The 27,164-nt window shown below is 37.7% G+C and overlaps 1 long non-coding RNA gene across 3 annotated transcripts; it reads right to left on the bottom strand.

Annotated features, from left to right (window-relative positions):
• Nucleotides 1–1,065: 1,065 nt before the first annotated feature.
• LOC104143167 (uncharacterized) lies at nt 1,066–26,967 on the bottom strand. 3 transcript variants are annotated; one of them, XR_011139208.1, is made up of 7 exons: nt 26,884–26,948; nt 22,721–22,760; nt 14,335–14,461; nt 7,314–7,466; nt 5,435–5,557; nt 4,911–5,020; nt 1,066–3,211 (listed from the first exon to the last, which is right to left on the bottom strand). It is a non-coding gene; the product is annotated as an uncharacterized lncRNA (long non-coding RNA). The 3 variants fall into 3 exon arrangements; XR_011139207.1 differs by lacking the exon at nt 4,911–5,020 and having other exon boundaries at nt 26,884–26,967; XR_011139209.1 differs by lacking the exons at nt 4,911–5,020; nt 22,721–22,760 and having other exon boundaries at nt 26,884–26,947.
• Nucleotides 26,968–27,164: the final 197 nt, after the last annotated feature.

The raw sequence follows: 27,164 nt of genomic DNA, 5'->3' as shown, positions 1-27,164 counted from the left end.
AGGTGCCTGTACCAACCGCCTGAAGCTGGTGCATCCTGGACCTTTGAAAAACACGGAGAAAAGTGGCCTGCCTTTTAGGGGGAAACATCTTCAGATATTAAACTTCCAAAAGCAGCAATCTCACTGCACGTGGGCAGTTGGGAACCTCTATATGAATGGGAGCCCCGTGTTGGCGGAAAACTGTCTTGGAGCACCTAATCATTAACATGAATGTGCAGTAATAGAAATATACCTAGTTTACCTGGAGGAAGATAAAATGATAATATTAAAACCAACTTTAGTCCAAATTTGTTGCCCAGCGGTAAGTTCCAATTATTTAAGGTGAAGAGTTCACTGTTTCTGTTAGTATTTTGATTATAACCATTTCCTTTGATTAGGCTTCCTTTGATATTTCTCTAAAATAAAATAATATTTCTCTAAAAGCCCTGCCTCGTTGAATGTACAATGTATAAGGCGTACGTAGCCCTGCTAAAAGGTTTACAAAAGTTTGTTCCAGATAATCTTCCCCTTCTCTGTCTTTCTCTATATATTTTCATATATCTTACTAGTTGCTCTTAGCGTTAGTAGCAATCTTACTGTTCTACATTTGTAGACCGCCTTTGCATGTCCATGTGGCTCCTACATACTTCTCACATGCCCACAGGTATCCCCTCAGTTTTATAAATGTAAAAGAAGTTACCTAACTGAATGCAGATAGGTAAAGTGAGGGAGAAATGTGAATAATATTGCCAAACTAGAACAGAAACTCAAGGGACAGGGAGGATAAGCCTTCACAGGAACTGTGAGGCAGTAAAGCATAAAAATTACAAAAGGGGTGATGGTCAGGAGTGTGGTGGACATGCATAATGGCAGGGAAGGTGGAAGGGAATATGGAGCTGCCAGAGATCAAAAAGAAAGCTGGAAAGAGAAGAAGAACCAAGGAGGGCAGAATGAGGAGAGGAGAATAACAGAGGCTTGTAGTAAACTCTCTGTTTCTGTATAGAACTGGGTAGAGCCTTCATGGGAAAAACTGTATGTAAACATGTAATCAAACCATCTACAGCAGGGTAAACACAAAGACATATCACAGCAAGGTCATGCAAGGCTTTTAAATGCCACTTCCTAATTTTTGAGCACTTAACATTGCCATCTCAGTGCTCTTACAACTTAGAGTTTTGTCTGTAAAACATTAAGGGGGACAACATACAGATAATCATACATCGCCTTTTATTACACCCTTCAGCTGAGCAACTCATAGCTTTAAGCTAGCTTTTCCTCAAAATTCAGATTGCAATTTTGACTTTGCGTTTGATCAAAGTGAGATTTTAATAGAGGTTTCAGTAATTTTTGTCAAGACTGAGTTACAAAAATAACTTTGTAAATTTAAGATTTCCATTTAAAAATTTGTGAATGAGATTGAATTTGTAATGCAAATCAGAGCTCATAGTTCTGACACTGCAGATATGATATTATGAGGGCTTTGCAGAGAGGAGCTCTGGGACCCTGTAATAACCCTGAAACCGCTCCAAAATATCAAACACTTGACCCTTCACGTAAGTAATTAATACCTGTTGCAAGGCAAGACTTGTAGGCAAAGTTTTGTATTTGTTTAATTACATCTGGAAGAGAGCTCAACTGTCTGAAAGCTCTTTCCAAATAGAATATGCCTGTTTTTAAATCTTGCCTTGTCTGTGTTCTTGGATCATCATGATTACAGTGCTACAGCAAAGACTTGGAACTGTAGCAATCTCTCTTAGATGTTCTCTTTTGACATATTCCTATGACAGAGTTTTCTGAGATAGCTGCAACATGTACTCCTTGAGAAGCTTTATTTCCATGTAAAATCTACATTATAATTTTAACAGGTCTTCTGTGGCAAACGCTGTGTAGGCAGCTATCTTTGACTGACTGTAAAGTGTATATATACATATTTTTACAGGTGACAGAACTTTGCTCGATTTTAAAGAATTCACCTCCATCTGTCCTTAAGCTGTTTTTCCTTAGCTGTCTTCACAAGTGAAGACTTTTGATATGTCCTCCAAACATCTATCTACTTGCCAGTTTCACAAAAGATCCCTCAATTCTATTTGCAAACATGAACATTGCTTGAAAGGTATTCTTCTAGTCAAAGAAAGATGTGAGGAAAGCATTTGCATGCTGTATCTCTAAGAAACAATTATTTCAGTATGGGAACTGGCTACCTCAAAAATTTTTAAAGATTTGAGGGAGATGAGACTTACTAGACACTTTATGACATTTATATTGTCAAATGTCAATTACTTTTTTGAATTACACCATCTGAGATTGGGTTCTTCCTTCCAACTCAGTAATCCCATTTCCCTTGCACTGTATATAACAAGGATATATGTAGTATTACAAAGTTCATGCAATTATATTATGTGATGTTTCTAAGACTTTAAAATGTATATGTAGGTTAAAAATAAGTTCTTTGATTAAGTAAACTGAGAATGGGGACCAGGTTACGAGGATTCCAGCCTCACGATATGCTGTCTGCAAGTGAAATCCTGAAGCTACTGAAGGGAATTCATTGTGCATTTTCATAGTACTTAGTGCAAAGGAGTCCTAGGAATTATACTGGCTGAAGTTCAGAGAGGTCAGGGAGCGGGAACTGTGAAAGTTAGTGGTAGGTACATCCAAAGCAAAGCTTCTGAAGCTAGCAAGAAAGAAAAGATCAACACTGAGAGCTTTTCCATAAGAAGGATGAGTCCATGCTCTTTTTTTTTACAGAGCACTGTAAAAATCTTAAAACAGTTTTTGAGTTTTAAGCCTATAGTGGTAGTTTTATGTTCTTTCTGTTAATCAGATGGTTGGAAGGGACCTCTGGAGATCATCTAGTCCAACCTCCATGCTCAAGCAGGGTCCTCTAGAGCATATTGCCCAGGATCACATCCACACGGCTTTTGAATATCTCCAGGGAAGGAGACTCCACTACCTCTCTTGGCAACCTGTGCCAGTGCTCAGTCACTCTCACAGTCAAGAAGTTTTTTCTCAGGTTTAGATGGAACTTCCTGTGTTTAAGTTTCTGCCCGTTGCCTCTTGTCCTGTTGCTGGGTGCCACGGAGAAGAGACTGGCCTCATCCTCTTGACACCCTCCCTTCAGATACTTGTACACGTTGATGAGATCGCCTCTCAGTCTTCTCTTCTCCAGATTGAACAGGCCCAGCTGTCTCAGCCTCTCTTCATAGGAGAGATGCTCCAGTCCCCTCATCATCTTTGGGGATGAAGAATAGGAAAATGTAAGGCCTTGTCTTTCACATACTTGTATTTAAGCTGCACATATATAGCACACAAATTTCAATCAAATTGACATTAAGTGTTTAACTTTCATAGACGCTGAACACTTAACCTTGAATTTCTAGTTCTCATTAGCTTACTCAAATTTATGTAGACAAAACCATCATGGAATGTTTAATTTTCAGATCTCTGACTTTTTACTGAAAATTCAGTATTTCAAAAGTATGAGTCCACAAGTTTGAGTCATGAAATCAGGGCAAAAATTGGGAGAGCTGGATGGTACCAGATGGCTTTCTTTTTCCCCTTGTCTTTCTCTTCAAAGAAACATGCACAGCTAAAACAAAATAACAGTCCCCTCCTCAAAAATCTAAGCCTCAAGCTTCTGTACTTAAAGTTTGTCACATCTTCCAGGGTGGAGAGGCATTTGGGAAAAATTATGTCACCATTTATCAACTAGAGATAAATGAAATTGTATGTTACAAGGAAAAATATTATTTATCACCCTGTATTTATTACGTATGGTTAAAGCACCAGTCCTATACAAGCAAAGTCCAGCACAAATGCAAGCAGCCAGTGAAATCCAGAGTAGACAGTCAAATCAGTGGGGTACCCAGTTTGTCGCATGAGTCTATCCACACAAAGCACTTTAGAGTATTAGCGTTCAAATTAGGGGGAAAGAAATAAGCTTTTCAACCTAAGCAAAGCTGAATTACGAACTCATTACTGTGTTTGAAGGCTATCCATTTTATAGAGTAAAATATATGTAATAAAAGTCATCCTTCTCTGAATCAATACTGTGGTAAGGCTTCATTAAGGGCCATGTTGCTGAAGATGTCAGCGTTTCAATGCAGCTTAAACCCCACAGTTTAACAGCTCTAGTTGTTGCAGTAAATATTTTCTGATATTTATCTGAATTTCTCCATGATCCATACTTCTTGTTATCTATCTACTCATGTGAGCTGGTAGCATTATTCAAAACTTCGGCAAACCTTTTCCTATTGTACTAGACCATAAAGCTTACAGTGGGAGGTGGGAGGTGACTCAATAACTTGGCCATAGCCTTCAAAAATCTCATTGTGTGATGTAATTGGGCAAACTTGGCTGACAGTGGATGGGAGGTGGCAGATAATTTATCTTTTATTTTACACCACAAGAGTTTATTTGCAAAACCATCCTGAGATAAAAATACAAAAAAAAAATACTATAAGCACAACTCAAACCTATAGTTAAATTAAATCTAGTTTAATGGTCCTGCTCTTTAAGATGCTGCAATTGTTGGAGTATGAAGAGATCACAAAGAACGTTCATAGCGTGGTAACTCAAGGACAGTGATGAAGGGGAAAGACACTGATCCTGCTGTCTTGCGAGAGTATGAATCATCAACACCAAACCATCTGCAGAACTGATGTTCTCCATCAGTTTATTCCCCCACCCCCAACCCCGCAGAGCTGCTGGCACTTCCATCCCCTCAAGGTCTGGGCATGTTAATGAGGGCCAGGCCACACAGCTGGGAGACTATGCACTACACTGTAGTGTTTAAAAAGAGAGGAAAGGCCTTTGTAGGTTCCCTTGATCCTCTTGGCTGTTCCCTCCTTTCATGTTAATCTGCCTATACATGTGGGAAAGAATTTACCCATCAGCTATGTACATAATTAGACTTTAGGCTTTAATTTCACCTTTCACAGTTTTCTACTTATCACTTATTTTGATTGAGATTTATCTACTTAGTTTCATTGTGTCTTCATTGAAGAGCTTCTGCAACAGGTGGTAAGGAAGGGCCCTTCCCCTACAAAAAAGAAAAAAAGGCCAAACATAGCAGCTCTTCAGCAAATGTCTCATTATTCCTTGCGTCTGGGTGTTTCACAGCTTCTGTTTATGGCTGTGTGTTTGGTCTGGCTGTCCTTAGTGTTTCTGCCCAAGACCTATGCTCAGGATTCCCTGCTGCTTCTGCAGCCTTGTCAAGGTATCCACTATATAAGCATACAAGTGATAAGTTTCCTAGGACTGGCAACCGCTGAAAAACTGACAGTAAAATAAACACCAATAAAATTCAGAATCCATAGGGGAATATTTGTGCATTCACAGGCCTTGACTTCCTTCCTGCATGCAGTTTAGGCATACAGTCGTTGCCTTCACTATAGCTGCAACAACAGCAGTTTATGGGTTATGATTTGCTGTAGCAAGTTCCACTTTCATTTACCTTTAATGCCAAGTACTCAATAAATCATGCTGTTTCAAGGTGTGGTTCTTTGCTGCCTTGTACTCCACACTGTTTGCACTTGATTGCACTCTGCATTTACCTTGTCCTGTAGACTTTGCAGTCCTGTATGGAGCATGATACACACGGTAATAAATATATGTCCCGGCACAGAAGTAGTATGCAGTCTCTGACTTAACAAATTAGTACTGGGAAGAGTTAAGTTCGTCTAAATGGAATTTTACTAGCCAGGGAGTTACCGAAGATTGTCAGTAAAACATACTGAAGAGAAGGATGAGCCAGCCATAAGATCCAGAAATGAGTGGCATTTAGGTGCCTGACTCTGACTGGTCGAGGGGTGCCTATCTCTATTTGAAACTCACAGCCTGGACTTCTGTGCAGCAATTCTGCAATCAAATAAGTAAAAAAAAAAAAAAAAAAGAGAGAGAGAGAGAGAAAGAGAACAAGACATAGAAACCAATTCTGTCTTTAAAACACAGTAGTCAGCGGAGAGGGTGACAGTGTTACTTCATATTAATGCACATAAAATGGTTAGAACATTTTTCAGGACTGTGAGAATCCCAGGTTTGATTCTCCCCTCTCTCTGCAAATCCTCATTTCCATAAAACTTGTTTTAAATGCTACTAAAATGAAGTAAGAACATTCAGTCTCTTAGCTACGGTGCACATCTTTCATTAGGAACCTTTGCGTCCTAGTACAGGAGAAGATGGACCTGACAAGGCAGCATAGATCAGTAACTGTTTATATATTTTACAAGAAATACATAGGCACATCCAGAAGAAGAGACTGCAGACCAATTCCCTTGTCACTGAATAAACATTGCTGCTGAGTTGTAAGCTGTCACTGTAGTCAAGAAAGCCTGAATTAGGCATACAAGTTTCAAAGGCAGAGAAAAATGTCATTATTTAAGCCTTTTAAAAATGGGGACATTTGGAGAAAAATAAAACATTTACAGTAATTATTTGAAGCAATTGTTGGCAAAATACTACTTTAGGAATAAGAAATGTAGTAAATGTAATTTAGCACGTGGAAAGTAATACGAGATGCATGTAGTAAATAAGTATAAAAATGTTTTATACTTGTATCTTTAGAATAAAGACTGAATTCTACATAAAGATAGAATTGTACCTCTCACAAAGGTACTTACATCTATTTTTAGAGGTCTAATGACCTCTAAAATAAGAAGAAAATAAGAAGAAAATAAAAATAAGAGATCATCAATAAAGTTGACAGGAAACACAGAGGGAGATTACAACCAATGAAGCTCAGCAGTGATTTATAACGAGAGATTTAGTGTAATAATATAGATTCTGAGCAAACTTAAGTTATTCTAGCCCTAGGTAAGCTTTTCCAGAATAAAAGCTTAGAAAATGAGCATGATCGCTATATGTTAGAAGCGGCATCAGTAAGTTACATAAACACAGAAGATATATAGACCTTCAATATGCAAGAAGTGAAATTGCCCAAAATCATAAGATTCTATATATCGTAACTTCAACTAAAATACTCATTTGTTACAGAAAGCGTTTTGAGAATTGAAATTAAGCTATAATATAATTAAGCTATAATATATTAAACTATAATTTTAAGTTACTATTCATTTTTCTACTGTTCATTCTGAGCGAAAATATTTCACATAAAAGCTTCTGGAATCTCCACCTTTTCTAAATCAGACCTTTTAAAGAATGAAAAAAAAAAAAAAACAAACCCCAAAAGGTTGCCCCTGAAGTTTCTGGGATTTTCTTTTCCTTTATTTTCTCTCCAGATCCCCATCCAGATCAGAATCCTGACAAAACAGCAGATTTTTGAACCAGTTTATGGACTGAGGAGGGATTTCTATGTGAGGTATGTACTGACTCACCCAGAGCAGCTCCTATGTGGGGCTACGAGGAGTAGTTACTGGGATTTAAACATTTGGTATCCATGTAGTTCCTATCGAAGGCGCTTGATGTCCTTTACTGATGTGATCCTGAAATACTGCTTCTGCACATAATCCTCAAACAGTAGGGTTTAACTGGAACAGGAAATAAGTCAACTGTTAGATGAACATTGCACTCTTCACTGTTTACCAACTTTGAAACATTCATAATCAGAGTTTTATTTTCCTCAGCTTGTCAACACAAACCCACCCTCTGTTGGGCCCGTTGCTAAATGGGCAAAGCATCCAAGATATATTCCAGATAAACAGGGAAACTAGGAGATGAAGAGTGAAGGAATTCTTGGAATGGAAAAAGTTGAGAAGCACTGTTGTAAAGATTTAAACTTTAAGAAAGAAGTCAACCTCAGTGCTATGCAGTTCAATGACCTCAACAGAATTAATGTTTAGTTCTATATCCTCAGCTCAATATGTCTGCATTTTCCCTGGTGATCAGTGAACACTCCTGATTACCAGTGCTTTGGAGATAAGGTTGACATTGATGAGATTTTCATTGATACGATCTGCTTGTAAACCAGAAGGTCAGTGAAAAAATGTTATTTGGTAAGTAAAATGGCACTGCAAAGATTACTAACAGCAATTTCCAGGGAATTAATTCCTACACGGTAAACTTTGTTCAGTGGAGGTTGTGAAGTTCTGAAGACAGTCATCTCCCTCAGAAAGCTGTGATATTTAAAGAGTCTGGGTAAAACAGACAGCCAGACCTCCTGGGTGCTTTTCACTTGATTATATACCATTGATTCTGTGAAACCGGATAAATCATTTATATGCTGAAGTCCGAAAATAAAACCTGAATAAGGAAAAAGGCACCTGCAAATACTGCAAAAGTTTATCCAGGTGCACTATGGGCACATTTGTGCCTGCAGAAATACAAAAGATAATCATGCATGGTAACCTCTGACTTCCGTTATCAGATAATCTGTACCATTTTCTTGTCCTTCAGTTGTATTATAAAGCTATGCTATTGCTATTATAATGCCATGTAGCTCAGTAAATTAAATGAAAATTTTTCTTTAGGTCCAGTATTTTATTAAGTATTAGGTTTTTATTTGTCCTATGCTTTAAATAAACCATGTCTCCTGATGAATTTATGCAGCTGTCATTCTGATTCTAAATGGGAGACAATCCAGTATAATGTACTGTAAATGATTTAGAGAGACACACAATGCAGTCATTCTTCCTAAGCATATGTGGAAGACACAGAGAGAGAGAGAAGAAACAAGAAGATACTAGCAAAATCTGTTTTATAATGCACGCTAAATAAGACTGACCTGAAATTCAGGGTTTAACAGTCTGTTAGAAAGAGACTGTATTCTGCTTGCTCTTTTCTTTACCTGCTTATCCCAGAGATGACCTGAGGAGTCTGCAGGCCTGGCCTTAACTTCGTATTACCCGTGGCCGTATTTTTTTTTTTTTTAGGTTATCATTGGAAAGCACTGAGATATGTATTAAACTATGGTCTGCTATTACTGACATTGTTGGAGTTCTATACACGAATATTCCTACACAGATCTATTCTGATAACAAACTAATACTATGGCCATCTAAAATTATAACTATTCCCTTTACAACACAGAAGGTGCAGTATTGCAACTTGTAAAATATATTTAAAGGATTTTCTCTCGCAAAACCCACCATTATTTATTTATTTACTTGTTTGTTTATTTATTTATTTTAGTGTTAATGCATTTGGTTAACAGATAATTTAGACAAGCAGTTCTAAGATATGTCAGATCAAATAGATGTTACTAAACCACCATCCTATTTGGAACAATTGGCTTCTTACCTAAACAAGCTTTGTGCTGCCAAAACATAAATACAATGAGCAGGATCGTGTCGTTATAACGAACTGCTACGTAGAATCTACGTGTTGTTTACATCATGCCTGGAAATAAGACGTATTTCCCAGTCCTCATCTTTACTGCTAAACAGGTTTGTGAGGTAGAAAGAAGAAGACTGCATTATTACCTTTTACTCTAGGTGAGCAGAAATAACCTTTCTCACATAAAATTTACCTTATAATGATTTAGACACTTAGATAAAAAACAAGCATCAATGTATGCTGCACCTTTTCTGAAAAAGAAATCAGCTGACCCTGAATAGGTATAGCAATGTTTTCAGTTCTCTATAAATACTCTACTGAGTAGGTGAGACAAAAAGCTACCCCTCTACACTATTTATCCTTCCAGTCTCTGGATTAAAAGCTGGTCTAAGCTGTCTCCAATTGCTAGTGTTTTAACACAAAGCAGGAAATCTTTCAGATGAGTAATTGATAGTCCAGTCTCATTTAACATCAGGTTCTCTTGTTCCAGCTGAAAGTCAGTCACATCTACTGGATTTTGTAAAGCGTTTTGGTTATGCATGCAATAACATTGTTCACTGCCTTCTTGACGCAAAGCTTCATGTGCCTGAGCATTATTATTTTGTTTACAGAAGACCCTGAGTGTCAAGTTAGAGCCAAGACCTGTGGTTTCCTTTCTCCTGGTACAGTACCTGCCCTGCTGGCTGATAGTGTGAGATCAGGATGATGCACGTAAACCTGGAGGCTGAGAAATATGATCCAGTGTAAACTAAGACTAAACGACAATGCACTTCCTGTTGGTGGCATGTCACAGAAGCAATTTAGGATGGAGAACCTGATACAAAATGGTCACTGAAGTCAACTTTTCAGTACGGGTGCTGCTACAGGGACATGTGATTATTTTCCCTTTGCAGGGGGGCAAACCTGGTGAGGTTCAGAGAATAACTGGGTGTAAAGAAATTCTTTTGATTTATTTTCAGAGGAAATGTGCAGTTTCCAAGAGCATTTTTCAGAAAACATATTGAGAAGCTACTATTCAGTATTGGCTATGGGAAGTTAGTAAGGAGCGAGCTTGTCTCACAGCCTGACTGCTGTATACTCTAAAAGTACTCTAAATTAGATTACATGACAATTTATAATTTTAAACAGCTCATTTCCTTAGACTTCTCACTGCCCTTGAAACAAGTTTCTAAGTTTACAGTTGGTACTGGAATTACTGCTTTTAGATTAGTGACACTAATGAAGTCTATGGGTTTGTGTTTCAAGTTCCTACACCATCCTCAGCAGAACAGGGCCAGCTCCAATAGAGGTCATACCTCCAGTTTGGCAGAGACAGTGGTGCTATGGTGGTTTTGAGCAACACGTGCTAACTGGATAATCTGAGCGGACAAAAGAGAACTGAGAATAGCTGGGCTCACCCTGCAGCCCTCCAGGGGAGGGAGAATGGGGTCTCTGTTCTTTCTCCAATTCTTATGCTTTGAAAGAACTTAATACTTTTGGGCCCTTACCTTTCTGTCAGATGTAGTTGACATTGGCTGTCAGGTTCAGAAGTAATGAGAGAGAGAGACTGATCCAAGGCTGACTGATTGACAGACAGATGGACAGGCGATGTGATCGCATAAAGCTAATTTATTTCCTTGGGAAATAAGATCTATAAAGTGAGACTGTGAGTCTTATATTGGTGGGCAGGTTTTTTAAAAGCTTCTAAGATCCAGAGCTACAAATCTGGTTTATGTATCTCATCTTAACTCAGGCAAAAGGAGAATTAGATACCTAAGTAATTTTAAAAATCCTGTCCTAAATGATTTTTAATAGGATTTGCTGTATCACTTGAGTAATCTTAATCCCGCTTGCTGTGTTTAAAATAGCAAATGGTAGGAGTTTTGCCACTGACTTAAAAGAGTCTATCATTTTATGAAGCTTACATAAAAGCAGTGATAATACTTGCAAAGCGAGAAAAATTTTAAATTTTCACATCAGATGTCTTAATTCGCATTCATTGTCTTAACGGTAAAATAATACCCCAACAAACAGAGGCGTAGATTAATGCCAAATGTTCAGCACTGAAGCACTGTTCCTACAAGTGTTTACTTTGATCCAAACAACTAACAAAAAATATGATAGGAAACCTCTCTCTTTCTATGGCCAGTTAAAACATAGTGGATGGCAGAGAAGACGACCAGCGAAAAGTTGCAAAGGCACAGCCAAGGCAAATCCTCATTTGGATTGCATTACTTTTATATGTGGGAGAGTTCAACAGAAAACATATGCAATGATAAAGAGGCTGTCAAAATCTGTGAGTAAACTCAGACTTATAATCATGTTGCAAAAAAGAATCCAGAGGAAAGCGGGTAGAGTGACTGTAAGTGTAGATCTGATTCCCGTGTCTGCTGGGGCATTTTGAAAGTCAGACTAGTATGCACCAGTATAAAAATTAATTTCTCCTAGTCAAATAAAAAGCAGATTCCATCAATTGAACCAACTCTTCATCCTCAGCATTTAAAATTTTCCAGTCAAGTTGCTTAAAGACTAAGATTAAGTAGTTTTAAATTATTTTTTAAACTGAGAACAAGGACTTGTTTATATGCTTTTTAAATAACCAATTTGATAGGATTGTAAATAAATCTGTTCAGAGGACAATCATCCATTTACTGCATTCTGAAATTACAAAATTTGCTTCCATTTCATACTATAAGAAAAAAAAAAAGAGAGACAGGGATAGGATTGTGTCAAAATATTTAGTTTTGAATTTAAAGTGTCAGATTTACATGAAGATATCACACTTGATGTGACTAGATTGTCAACACTGGACATTCCAGGAAAGCAACTCAGCCCAAATTGGTAGATCTCTAGGAAAACTTTTGAGCTTAAGTATATATAAATATATATATACATGTATGTATCTTCTGCAAAGAAATGGTTCTGTTTATTTTTATTATGAAACCTAAATGAATGGCCTGATTTTCAGAAACGTTTAAAGTGGCACCAGGTATCAAAAGCGAATGAAACACTTCTGAAAATTAAAATGTTTATTGGGATGTTTATCTCTAGGAAGTTATTAAAATGTCGGTGAAAGTGTTATGTTAATTTACCTTTAAATTCATTTTGAATTACTCTTATACTGAAATGCAGAAAACAATTTATTGTAGAACAACTGTTTGCTTGCAGACATAAAATGACTTCAAATTTTGTAGTCCATTAGATTCTAGCAGTGGTTATTACATCATTTGTTTTTAGTAGACGATCAGGAAACAAATCAATCAAGCTTAGCAATCACTTATGCTTAATATCACCGGACAGAGACTAAGCACTGCAAATAGTTTGACCCAATTAAATTCTTAGTATGTTTACGTATTATATTTGCCCATCTTCCAAACAGTAAAACAAAAGCTAATAAATAACCACATTGCATCATCTTCCCCTGCTACCTTCAGGGAAATTCTATTTACTTAGACCCTTGCCTGCCAAGTGAAACAATATTTGAGTTGCTGAATAGCACACAAATTTTAATCCAGGCTGGCAGTTACTGGGTATTTAATTGCTAACTCAACTGACTTAATAAAATTAGACATTTTTATGCTTGATTTTCTTTACCATTCCTTCAGTGAATTCAAATTAAAAAAGAAGAATCGTAATGCTGTCTGTATTGCCTGTAATAATCGTATTCAGGGTTTTTATAGCAGCACCAATGCAGGAGACAGGTTAAATCACCAAATATTTTATTTCTATTTCTATCTTCTATCAACATTTTACTTTCTTTTAGTATGTGAAGGTAGCCATAGGACAGAACTGCCCTTAGACACTGAAATAATCCTTCCCTGTGATGTCTTTTCTGCTGTCCGGGAAGGGGAACTTGGTATGAGATCAGTGACATAAAATGAAAGGCATGAGCACAGAAGAAAAGAGGTCACTTTACGAAGTGGTTGAGCCAAAAAAGTGTTCATGATTCTAATAAAAATGTAAGATGAATAATATTATGTCTGCATTGGTGGTATTATTGCTATTATTGATGTTCCTGTATTATCCTGTTCTAGGTTTTGTGCACATACAGAACATAAAGATGGTCTGCCCCAGACAGCCTGCATCTGCATATAAAAAAGAGACAAAAAGATGGAAGCAGACAGAGGATGAGAAAACAGTGAGATTACACTGGTCAAAACAATGGGCCTGGATTATTGCATGTCAGCTGCCTAGTTCTTAAGAAACCTGGAAACGTCCCAGACAGGATTTTAAAGGAGGGATTGCAAGAGGAAAACTGAGGTCATACATGCTTATGTAGAGGTTTTCTGACAGCAAGGCGCAAAGGTGCCCACATATAATCCTAACTCATTAGTAAAGAAAACCTGATACCGTAGGTTAGACGGCAACAGTAGGAAGTTCTTTGGTGCAAAGGTAAGCAACTTAGGTTTAATGGGACAGAAATGGGAGTATAAGGATGCATACAGAGAGATAATACTTTTGGAGTTGAACAGAAAATGATCTTTACAGCAGCATCACGGATACCTCTGAGTAGGGCGAGACTGAATTTGACAAGGCCAAAAAAGGTCTCAGTGCAAGAGATGACCAGGACATGAATGAGAGCTTCAGCTTTGTGAACAGACAGTAATAATTCTATCTTATACATGTGGTGCAGGGAGAATTAATAAAACAAAGGTACGAATTAGGTATAAAGATACAGAGAGGAGTCTGGTAGATGTTCAGGTACAGCCAAAATGACAGGCATTTATGAGTGGTGACATTGTCTAACATGGCATCAAAAAGGGGCAGGGACCAGGGTGAAATTACTGGCTAATCATCCATGAGAAGAAGTTAGGAAGACAAATTTGCATTTTAGTTCCTAGTGAGAAAAGTTTGGGGGAAAGAAGTGGATGTGACAATCCTAACAGTGGATGTAAGCAATTACCTGGAAATGGTATTTATGAGAAGCCATTAAAACCACAAAAGAGACGCATACTGTACTATAGCTTAAAATTGCTACTAATCTGCTGTATCTTGTTGCAAAGGGGTAAGGTATTGCCTTTTTGACTTCTAACAGAGTTACTTCCACCTCATATAAGCCTATTTTTAGAATAAGTGAGTAAAAGGTTCCGAACAAAAATAATACAGTGTTAATGTAGATCCCTGGGATCTATCCATGTTACTAACCTCCTTCTATGTGGGGAAGCAGCCATTCACTCCAGCCTCTTGCTTTGTATCACATCCTCAGGGTTCAACTCATAGCAAGACCCATGATTATTCATCCTTCTTGATCTTCTTCATTGTGTGAGAAAGCCTATTAAAAAGCTGTGTTAGCTATGCTTTTAGGTTATCTTTCTAAACCACTAATATTGCTCAGCTCTGAGGACTGAACGAATGAATTGGGCCTAGTTTAAAACTAATAGCAATTCCAGAATATGGTAAAGTAAACAAAAAAATCATTACTTAACTTAAACAATTTACTCATTAGCTTATATTGGAAAATTTACAAACTGAAGAAAATATCTCGTGTCCTACCTTAGCATGAAGTACTAAAAAAGCCATAATTTCTTCTTTTGGTCTTGAATCTTATTTATTTCTCTTAGTTCATTTTACAAGTATTTATGACAAACTAAATAAACCACTTGTGTAAACAAGTGAAAATTTACCTAATCTTATATCTTTGAAATATAAACTAGCTTCTTTTTTGTTGCCTAGCTGAGATCCTACTAAGGCAAATAAGATCTGTTCAGTGCTTTTTCAGCTCTTGGACTTGAATTCTCTCTCTTCAAATGACATTACAACTGATAACAATAAGTGTGATGCTAAAGCACAGAGATTAGAGGAAGGTTCTTCTGAGTGCAGATTTGGAGAAGCCTGGCCTAGAAAGTAGCTCCCACCCTCTTTTAGGACTCCTGGGTCCAAGGGCTTCTCCCCTGGCTCTCCACAGAAATGACCACCTACAGTTCTGGCCCGGCCTGTGAGACAAACTCGCATCCTCAGTAGGTGGTTCTTCTGGTTCCAATGACAAAATCTGAACAAATATTTTTCCTCTCTAGTTATGAAAATGAAATAGAAGCTGTGAAATAAGAATTAGGCCATTAAATAAACTAATTAACAAATATATGAAATATAAACATATTAAAAAATAAACTAACCCCGTCAAGCCCAAGTATGATTTTTGATTGAAAAGACTTTAACTTTGTCAATATACGGTGTATTGAAAAATCAAGATACTCAGATACAATATTAAAATTGGTATTAAACTTTGACAGCAACATCATACACTAAAGAAAGAAAATAGTATATTAAAACTTCTATATTAATCTCAGAAATATAATAAAAAAGAAAAATAAAAGGAGGAACAGAAGACTTTGAACTGTCAACCCAACATTAGTTGAGGGTAGCCTTAACATTTTTCTACTCTGCATATCAGCATTATTCCGAGATGCATTACAGATAATAATTGAGCCTGCCTGTTTTTCATGCCTTATAAATTACCTTTGCGTATAATGCCATCTGAGTTTATGATTAATTTCTTCTCTGTGTCTTTCCAATGACCTAAATCTTTTTTTTTTTTTTGAGTGAGATCAATATTCTTAGGCCAATCCTTCACAGAATATATTTTAAATATGAAAAATACCCTATACAATGTAGGCAAGATTAGTTTCTCATGTACATAACCCTAATTTATATATCTTAGGCTGCTTTCAGACGTTATGAAAAGAACCTTTGTGTTTTGGTCATGAGCAAAACAGGTTTTTCATTATACCTAAATGGCACATTCTATTTGATTGCAATGCATTTATCAGTAAATAAAACTAAATTATCTCTGTTCGTATATGCATCCTTCATGGAGTTTTGTAATAGACTATCTAGAGTCTATTCCACTGGCAATTCACAAATGCTTTCCTTCATAACCTGCCTCAACATCAATTTTAAACAATTTTATTCTCTGAATAGCTGAAGCCTGGCTTACTATATAAATGTCCTGTGTCTCTTAAAACCACTCCTCTATGGTAACTTCCAATTTCTTTCGCACTACTTCCTCCGAGCTGCTAGTATTTCCTCCTCAGTCCTCAATATTACCTTCAGTTTCCCGTGGGCTCCCCTACTTTAGCTCTCCAGCTCCCTCACCCAAAACGGAAGCCCTCCCAGGCCTGCCTTGGCCATCACAGCCCTCTCAGGGCTCCCACTTTTACTGGCCTATTTCTCACACAAGCGACAGCGTGGGCTGTGTGTGTACCAGCGCTACACAGCTACAGACTAGGCCGCTGCCCTCTGCCACTTGTCTGCCACCTCAGTCCAGTAAAAACGATAGTAGCTAGTTTGGCTTCTTTCCTCCCTCTCCTTCTCTTTCTGTTCTCCCCCTCTCCACATGGGCTAAAGGTGTTTGTTCTCCTGGGGTCTGCAAAGAATTGAGAAATGCCTTTTGAGAGGTGTCTCCTTAGAAATTACATGCAGAGTGAAGCCTTGAATTTCCAGAATTTCACCTTTAGTTGCCTGAAGGAACTCTGGGAGGAAATTGGAGTGGCTTCAGTGCTAAAGGTGTGGACAGCTTCTCCTGGCAGCTGGAGGAGCTTGGGAGAATCCACTAGGGCACAGAACAGATATTTGACAGATCTAAAACCTTCTTTGGTAGAGAAGGTAGAGAAGCTGTGTCAGGAGCTTTTACTGTCAGACTGAAAGGTAGGAGAATTATCAAACAATTGAGCAGTGCATAGCAAATAGAGACGTCTGTAGTGGCTGTGATTTTTTCAAGCCTCTGAAGAAGTTATTTTACACTGGGAAGAGTGATTACACAGCAAACGCCTAAGAATTAACTAAGAAAACAAGCCGTCGTCTCCGCAAGGAATTTGGCACAGTGTCCTTAATTCACAGTTGCATAATTTACCCTAGACATGTTCCTGCCTCTTCCCACTAGCCTTCCACTGTAACATCACAACAACCATCTTTCATTTCTTTTCTGGAAACTAAAGTTCTTTCAGACTTGAGGAAGTGCTGAGTTAATTGTCAAGTTTCATTTTTATGTATTTTTTTTAAAGTTCCTACCCAAATTACTTGGAATTTGGACAGAAACTTCTTCAAATGTAAGAAATACTAGGGGAAATAATCTATTTTGAGGGTACTAGAGGTACAGACAATACTGACATTTGTAATGGAGACCAGTACATCTCTGTAACGGTCAACAGCTTTTGAAACAGCAAAGAGGTTTTTGGAAAGAAAAGGAACCTAAGCTCTTAGAGAGAAATCATATTCCTCTTACCAGTTATATTTCTGTTGAAGCTTTGACTAATGAATTATAGTGTAATAGTCCACAGTCACAACAATTTCTAGTTGTCCCTAGATTTCTGAGATGGACCTAGAGCCAATTCTAAGCAAGTTACACGAGGGTAGCCGATTTCAAGCACCACCTAGTGGATCTATTAAAAAGAAATAGCTATTAGCAAAATATCTTGTTAGCTTTTGAATGTAGGAATAGCAGCTGTCAATTTCTCATCTCTAGATGTTGCCATTTGGTTGCTATTGTTAGTAGCTAATCACAACTATCATGATCAACTCTGAACAACACACTAAATTAATAAAGGTGAAAAAAATAAAAACAAAGCACTTGAGTCTGTTGAGAGGCTCCATGCACCAAATTTGGCTCTTATTGGGCCTCAGATTAAGACATTCTCTTCCCTACTCATTAAGCCTAAAACATTAAAAGCGATATGTCATTTAATGATCAGAATTCCTCAAGTAAAAGAAAAATAAAGTTCTGCTTTTGAAATGAAAGTTAATGAGAGAGAAAGATTGAGATGCTATAAGTTTAAGAATGGCAAATAGAAAGAAGGTACTTTAAATCCTGTGTACTGGTCAGTAATGAATACAATGCTGCTATATAGCATGACTAAAGGAGCTTGATAGGCTTATGATTTCAACAATTTCCTCACGACGTAAAATATAAATACAATATACGATATAAAATAATATATCAATTATCAATACAGTACATCAATAATCAATACAATAGGTTTATTGAAACTTTTATTGGTTTTATTGGTTTGTTTATGGCGGGATGGTTACTTATTTTAAATTCTGCATTTCTTCAGAACATTGCCCCGTAAAGTATATTGTTCATATATTAAATATCACACATTAAGAGCATTTTTCAGAAAGGCTTCAGGGTTACTGTGGCCAGTAACAAAAATTTACTTAAAAATATTTAAATATTGAGATTTTTAAAGAGGTGGGTTGTCAACCTAAAAGAAACTGAGTTTGTCCTGACTCAGAGGACTGAGACCAAACCTTTTACACCTGAGTACTTGTGTCTTGTCTAATTAGGCACTAGGCAGCACAGACCTTGTAACTAAGATTGGGGAATGGAGATGGCCATAATCAGGAAACTAACATATAAAATAAAAAGAATATTGTGAATTGTCACTCAAAAACAATACAGAAAGCACTATAATGCCAGAATCAGTGTAACCATTGATCAAATGTATTTAGTGATGGCTGAAAGAAAAAATAGTGGTGAACAGAAATTAGTGAAAGAACTGAGAGGGGAAACCAATGTTGTGAAAAAAATAACCCCAAGGCCTCCACCCTAGAGACATTCGTGAGTGGACTAAAACTAATGCTGTTGATCCAGCTGCTGATTAAACATCTGATTACACAGATTAATGAATAGTTTTTAAAAACTGGACAGTATCTCTATCTGGAATGAAATATAAGGACGGTAGAAATCCTTTTGATGAGGCTATACAATTCTCTTACAAATAAAACTGAATTGTGTAATAGCCAATGAGTTCTCTGCTTCAGCATACAACGAGTTGAGTCATCTTTATTTGATATTTATTTATTCAGTTAGCCTATATTTAGAAAAAGTAAAGTTCTTGGTTCTAACTTTTTGTATTGCATATTGAAAGTATTTTTCGCCTATTTTACATTACAACCACAATCTAGAGATGAATTTCTATTGTACATTAAGGCATGGCTGAAAGTAGATCAAATTATTTTGTAAGAAATACAGAGCTACAAGTAGTGATAGAGAAAAGATTTGTCATTAATGCAGAAACAAACAGTTACTTTTACTGGACTGAAGGAGAATGACTGTTACTATGTATCAATACTATTACTATGGTACTATTACTATGTAGCAATAGTCACCAATTATATCTTTACTTTGAAATGACAGACGCTATTTTGTACAAGATATCTTTACTTTAAAACACAATTTAAAGTAAATTTGGTGCCGGTTTGCTCATGGTATTCTTCAGTCCGCAAATATGCAGATATCAAAAATATAACTAACATTTATTTCTTTAGTGCCTACTAATAGGAACATATGAATTTTGGGGATGTTGTGTGGCTGGGCTGGCAAGAAGATACGTGTAAGTCTTAAATATTTCCAAAGAGAACGAAACTTTTTCCTTCCTTAAATTTGTATGAACTGTTTTAAAGTGACGCAAATACAAAATATCAAATGTTCTGATTCATAGGTCTTTCTCCCACATACTTTGGTCAAAGAAATACTCAGATAGAGAAAATTAAATAAATTCTATTAGCCCTTGCTGATTAATCCTTTTCATTATCATACTGATAAAAGGGTGGGTGGGTGGATTTTGTGCCTGCAATGGTAAAATGTAATGATGGTTTAGCGATGCAGAACGATTACACAATAGAAATCATAAAGCTTCCCTCTGAAGCTTCTATGATTTGAGGATCAAATTCAGCTTGGTGTCAATGGGCACAATTCCACTGACACTATCCACTGATATCAGGGCTGAGTTTAACCTCTCACACTGCCCCTAGGAGAGTGTATGTACACCTCTTTCGCATTTTAAAAGAAAACATTCTTTTTATTCTTATACTTTGTTCAACGAGAGGTCATGGCACCCATACTGCACAAAGAAAATCACCAGCCTTTCTGCACAGTAAGAACTGTGCTTCCAAGAACTCAAAAAGCACAGCCTCCGGATCAGGATTTATTAACAAGACTTCAGCATCCTAGAGAGTAGATGTTTTTAAGCGGATATGTTCAATGTGACATCCAAAGACAAAGAGAATTACTGTAGCCCACTTTAAAAAAGTTTGGTGATTCTGGGTATTAAAATGTTTCTTAATTAAACAAGAGTGATTATATAGTCCACATTATAATGTATAATGTGATCATAGAAAGTGATACATATAAAAAAATCAGTGTATAGCCTTACATTGCAGAGGAACATGATAAAAATGGAAAAAGCATAAGCAACTGTGGATATTTTTGTGGCAAATGTCCTTCATTTTGTGTCCTTCAAGAACACAATTTGTCACTTACTTATTGTGTTTGACGGATTTTGTCCATTTTATGGGAAACAAAAATGTCAACAAATAACCCAAAATATAAAAGTATCACTGAAAAATAACTGCTTCTGGTAGCGAATATATATTATTTTTAAATTTCAGTAAATTTTTGAATCTCAGTGAAGATTTACATAGATGCTGTAGGTATTAAACAAATAATGAATTTTAACAATGTAAGTCTTAGTTTTATATAAATGTTATAGCTAGTTATATGTAAGTGCTTAAGAACATTAACAGAGCACACGTTTTGAATATGTACCAGTATAAACAGAATGGTCTAGATATTGGGTATGGTTTCGATTACTTTAACTTCCTAAGGATCCGGCAGAGCAAGGTAACTTGTAGCTAGCACTAGACATATCCTTCCAGTTCCTCTTATTCTGGTTGGCAGCTAACTATTTCACATGGCATATCTCATACAATGCTATGCTATTTCACCTTTCAACCTAACCACTAACAAACTACCTAGCAAAAAATATCTGGGAAAAATGGAAGCCTCACTAACAGTAGGGTTTTAGAAAATATTATAAGGTTATAAAACTGATAAAAGTTTTCCAGGTTTAGAAATCAGCTTAACAGAATGGGATATGGTATGGATGTTGGGAACAGAGCCAAAAAGATCAATTCTACCAAAGAGTACATTTGCAGGACTTCAAGGGCAGGGATGGAAAACACATCCTGTGAAAAATATAATTGCCTCACACATTTCTGAAAATAATTAACAAAATGTTAGGGGGGGAGGGAAGGAAAATAGGGTTGTTTTGTGACATGACAACCAAGCAGTAAAAATACTTCATTTATCTAATGAAAGAGTCCAAGACTGTGGAAGCCAGAATGCTGCTTTCACATTCATAACATGACTTATGGAAGGTTTATAGCTATTTTCCACCAGCCCAAATAGAAAAATGTTTATGAGGTAGTGAAATAGTGTATTCCTTCCCTAATGCTTTTAATTCCTTTTTTTTTTTTTTTTTTTTTTCAGACATAAGCACCAAAGCAAACCTCTGGAAGAGGGTCTCAGCAAATGCCCATTATGTCTACTTTGATATAGTAAACTTTGTATAAACTATAAGGCTATTCCTGAATCTAAGGCCAGAGGTGGGGAACTGCACAGCTTGACTTTGAAATGATCATAGAATCCAGCTCATGACAATTTTTCTTACGTATCAGGAAAATCATAAACTTAATTTAAAATTCATTATGTGCAAAGAATAGCAACTCAGTACATATTCTCAGGATTACTATGTATGGCTTAGCACCTAAAATGAAAGGTGCTGCCTAAAACACCTAAAATTGTAGCTTTGTCTGTTTATTTGTCTATATTGTTCTCAAAGTCCAATCTTGATACAGGGATGAAACTAACCAGCTGTGCAAGAGTACAAACGTCACAGGCTAAACAGAACTAGAGAAGCCTTTCTTACTATATATCACCTAAAAACATTTGGATGAACAGTAAGATATCTAAGCAACGTCTATACAGTAGTTCCACTTTTTTTCTGGTCTGGCATATGAAATGACTTGAAACACTGCAGGAACAAGATGTAGCCTTCCATCTACATTGCCCTTTTTGAAAAGAAGGTTGTTACTTGCAAGTGTGTGTATGTATGTGTGTGCATGTGTATGTATTTTAAAGCCACATTCATGAAATTCTGAAAAAAAAAATTGTTTTTTCCCAGATGTTATATAGTTTGCTGATGAGTTGGTCTTGAAAGCACTAAGGTGTGGGCCAGAAGTACACTGCAGGCTACTGGCCTACTCTGTTAGCCTCCTCTAGCCCAGTGTTTGCTGGCTACTGTAGCTTCTAGGCTGTATTGTCAGAATGACCACATAGCAAAGCTACAAATATGCAGTTTAGGTGGGTGAGAAACATTTTATATCGAAAGAGAGAGGGCTCTGTGTTATTACGAACAAAGAGAGCAAAAAACATTTTATACAAATGTGAGAGAGATTTAGATACAAAAATAGACTGACAGACAAACAATTCAGACAGGGAGAAACTGTAAGAAACAAAGAGGGGAATTTTTTACAAAAGAAAAATTTTTTAAAAGACTGTCTTCCATAAGGAGAATTACTGAGAGAAGTAGGATCCTTTAGCAACTAATCATTGCCTTGGACCCACTTTACTGTGATGTGGGACCACGTGCTCACTCTAACCAAACAGCGCACTGCTAGCATACATGCTAATGCTTTACATTAGTATGTATCTGGGGAAAAAAATTGTCAATGTAGAAAGCTCCTCTCTTACCTTGTGCTCCTACATAATGCAGCCCACCAAAAATAACACCCTGGATAACACAGGAAATACAAAATTGAAGTATTTAGCAGGTTAAATCATGTTTAAACACTAGAATCTCTTTTTAAAGTCAGGCTATTTTTGCTGCAAAACACTGTCATAGTATTATGCATTTAATAGCCACTAGCTATTAAATTCTATTTAATTTTCCATAAGTTACAATTTTATTTGTACTACATATTTGCAGTTCTTTCAATGCTTTCTTCCAAACTCTTTCATAAGTGCAAGATTATATATCCTCATTCCTAAGTGCAATGACAAGAATACTAAATTTCCTGGCATATCCCTCCTGTTAGTTTTATGTTTCATTGACACATTGTACAATATTAATACCCTTCTATGGTCAGTGTACTTTCTACAATGCCTGTTCCACATTTTGAAATTCGCCTTTCCATGCATGCCTTCAAACCTTGGAAAACAGTGCTTGGCGGAATCTGGCTTTCAGCATAGTAATGAATTTCAGAAAGGGAACAGAGCATGCAGTGGCTTAATTACCACTCAGTCCTTTTCAATAAATGATAGATCATAAATTCTCTGTAGACTCTTACTTTTAATAGCTCGTAACTAACAAGTCTCACATACAGAGGAAAACTTTTTAGTTATCTGTAGTTAAGGTCTGTTTTCCACTTGCAGCAGTGTTATGAGGGCTTTCATTTACACTATGATCCTCCTTGACAGATGAAGACTATAGACCCAAAAGCAGAGGGGCAATGCCAAGGTGGAGCTGGAGGTGTGCCAGTAATTCACATTCTTCAGCAGTGACCTACACCTCAGCTTTGGCTTGGTTACATGAACTGCCCATAGAAGTTCTCAGTCACATAAAATCATAGAAATACTAGTTCACAGGGACATCTGGAGGTCACCTAGTCCAGCCTACTGCTTGAAAGAGCCTTTACTAACACTAGATAATAATCTTTTTTTTTTTTACATGTTTTGAGGCAGAAGAAACAGAAGAACACTGGTTGTCTGTACTTTCTAGTTACTTTATGAGCATTTTCACAATCTTTTTTGGGCTGTTAGGCTACATGGAGAAACACAGGCATCATGCTATTTATAGATTGTCTGTTGTCCATTATTAGTTTATAAGATTCTTCAGGGCACTATCTGTAGTCAAGACTTTACACAGCACCCGTTTTATAATCCAGTAGGAGCCTCTGAGAAGTATTAGAAAACAATGATTATTTGGATTTGGTCTTTTATTTGGCTGGCTAAGAAAAGCATTTTTGCTACATTTTCTAAGAACTTAAGAATTTGTCTTAAATCTTACTAATTTTCAAGAAAGGTATTGCTGTAAAGTTTTCCTAATTTTTGAAATACATATACTCTTCTCCTGGTTTTGTCCTGGAAAGCTGAAGAGAAAAATGTATCTTAAAATGGTAAGCTCATCCTTTTGCCCTTTAAGTTTGCCATTAAGTTGGCATAAGCACTACTCAGACTTGTAATAGAAAAATCCAAAAGGTTTTGTTGAGAGCCACAGGGAAAACTTTGACAAGGACCTACTGATTTCACGGTTAAACAAAGAGAACTGTCCTTTTACTGAGCTTCTTAGTAGTTTAGAGCTACATTTCTAGAAGGGTCACAAGACCTTTCAGCAGGCATAAGCACACATCCATTTGGTATGCCTGTCAAAAAACCATGGGGAATCAGAGTCCTGAAGTGACTATTACTGTTGGTTGGCACTCCCTGTTCAATTAAGTTAGAGAACCGTCTGTATAGTGGCTGATCTGCACCAACTTTGCAAGTCGCATATATGGATTATGCAAAACCATGTGCATATGGATATGATAATCTGATAGCAAAGAATGCTGGAATCAAACTATCGTTTGTGTATTGCAGAAGTGATTTTCCTAAATATAAGAATTAGAATATGGAAAATTAGAGCAAAAAAAAAAAAAAAAAAGAGGCCTAAAAGCGTTTTGAAAAATGAACCATACAGATTTCCAAAGTCTCTTGAGCCACATAATGCCGGAACTTGAACTATACTATTACAGAACTAATTGCCACAGAGCGTTCCAGTTGGTCCTCAGAGGCTTATATTATTCCCCATCAAAAAGGTTCATCTGAGCCTAAGACTTTGTAAAAGTTGCAATGCAGACTGGAATCCTGCTGAACTTGCACTCTCTTACAAGATATTTTTCACCCTACCACATTCCTAATGGTATAGATAAAGATGAACAATGTAGAAGCACCTCCCAGGCCAGATATTGGCCTTATCAAAAATTGAAAATATTTGCAGCACATTTGATTTTTGTCACACAAATCACAGCAACCATTATAAACTAAATTAAAAATTCCTACTGTTCTTATTTATTCCAGTATTACATTTCATCTTCAACTGAACAGATGTTATTAAGTCACTAGGGGCCAGCACTTTCTCAGATGCAACAGATTATTTGTGCAAGAGGAGCAATTTTTAAAACTCCACACATTCAAAAACAGCCATCAGTACCACAAAATTAATGGCAGTGGGTCAAAAATAATGAAATATTTTTTAAAAAGTTTGAGCTCTCCTTTCCTGCTACCTGCTTTCAAAGTTCTTGGCTACTTATTTTCAAGACTTTTTCCGCTACCAGGAGGGCTAAAATCATTTTAAAAAACTGATATTTTAATGTACTTTTATGATCCCAAAGATAAATGGTTAAGAAAACACACTTCCCAGGATAAAACCCTAAGAATCGACAAGGCACTGTGAACCAGATGGTTCAAAACCTGTTGTTTCAATGGCACAGATTCTCTAATGGACTTATGTGGCAGATTCATATCTAGTACGTTTCATGCCAAATTTAGGTCTCTAAGATCAAAAGTGGAATTTTCAATGCCTTGTCCAACATCTAACTTGGTAAGATTCACCATGGTCAGTAGCCCCTGTGACCTAAGAGATTGTGAAATCTATATTCTCTCCTCAGTGTGAGGAGATTAGAACCCACACTTCTAATTACCATGTCAAAAAGTTTTCTGGGGTTCAAGCTATTTCACTGTGGTTAAATGAAGATAAAGATGCTGGGAAAAAAAGCAAAAATAAAAGTGAATCTCTAGTCTACTGGCAAAGAGACTATCTAACAGATGAGAAACCCTATGTCTGATTCCTATCCCATGCCTCTTCCATTTATTTCACAGTACACTGAGCAGGGATTGAAACATGGAACGCCTCTTTCTCCCTAAGTGCTTTGTGGTCTGTTGCTTGAGTTACTTCTGTTTTTCCTCTTTCAACTGCATCTTTATTTCTTGTATGTAAGCTAGAATCACTTCACCAAGAAACACGAAGTATCTCATACCAGGGTAGCCTATAGAGTGGGAAACCATGAAGAAAAGGAAATAGATGGATGTCCTTTTAAAGACTGAACTGAAGGGTCCCACTTGCTTTTTAACTATGGAGCTACAGAGTTAGGGTAGTCTTCTACAGCGGATGCTGAACTTGTTTACAGTGATTAAGGCCTCCTCACTTTATGGATGACGGAGGTGAAAGTAGCTACATAGGTGTGGCTATACATACACAGATGTGAGAAACCACTTTGGTCATTTGCACACCAAACCTGTATCAAAGTACAAGTTTTCAAATATAGGCTAGTTCACATTTCAGTAGAGCTGCATGCAAAAAGATTACGAGCGCCTAACATCGCCATTTACAAGCACACCCCGCTGGAGGCTGTTGGCGGTGTGCATGCCAATCTTAGGTAGAGCACAGCAACAGCAGTTTCCGCTGGGTCCTCACGGACCACCCCAGCAGCGGTGCCGTCGGTGAGATAACGGCACAGCCCCGGCCGGCAGGAGGAAGGCGATGTCCCGCCGTGTGCAGGCCACGGCCCTGCAGACGGGCACGGCAGGAAGGGCGGGAGAGCCGAGACAGGAGCCCTGCCGCGGCCTGGCCCGCGGCGCGCCCGCAGGCCGCAGCCCCACCACAGGCACTAACGGCCACTAACGGCCACCAACGGCAGGTGGGTGGGGGCCACCCACAGCGCTGCCGGGACCGGCCGCCAGGCAGTGAGGGGATTAACAGCTTTCGAGGCCACCTCCCTCAAGAAGCCCCCTGGGAAGAGGGCGGCTCGGAAACAAGCACCTCCGCCACCCTGTACAGCGCCGCGGCAGCGACCCCAGCCCCAATACTAGGCTCCCACCTCGCCGACACCGCCGCCGGCATCCGCCCGCGCGCATGTGCATTCGCACCGCACCCGCCGCCACTACTACGCCAGCGCATGCGCGGTGTGTGGGGGGCAGCCAATATTATTCACGTCCCCCCCGCTGAGCATTCGTCAGCCGTCCCCTAAGAGCATGCGCAGTTCTCGTTCGCTGGAAGGGGGAGAGACCGAGAGTGCCCGCCCCTTCCGCCTGAGACGAGTCGCGCGCATGCGCAATCGCCTCCGGCGCCACAGGGCCCCCCTCTCCCCCCGCCTCCATT

This window comes from Struthio camelus, chromosome 2, assembly GCF_040807025.1.
Source record: "Struthio camelus isolate bStrCam1 chromosome 2, bStrCam1.hap1, whole genome shotgun sequence".
Lineage (NCBI taxonomy): Eukaryota > Metazoa > Chordata > Aves > Struthioniformes > Struthionidae > Struthio > Struthio camelus.
The sequence above is the reverse complement of the archived record's forward strand: the minus strand, read 5'-3'. Positions and strand labels throughout refer to the sequence as shown.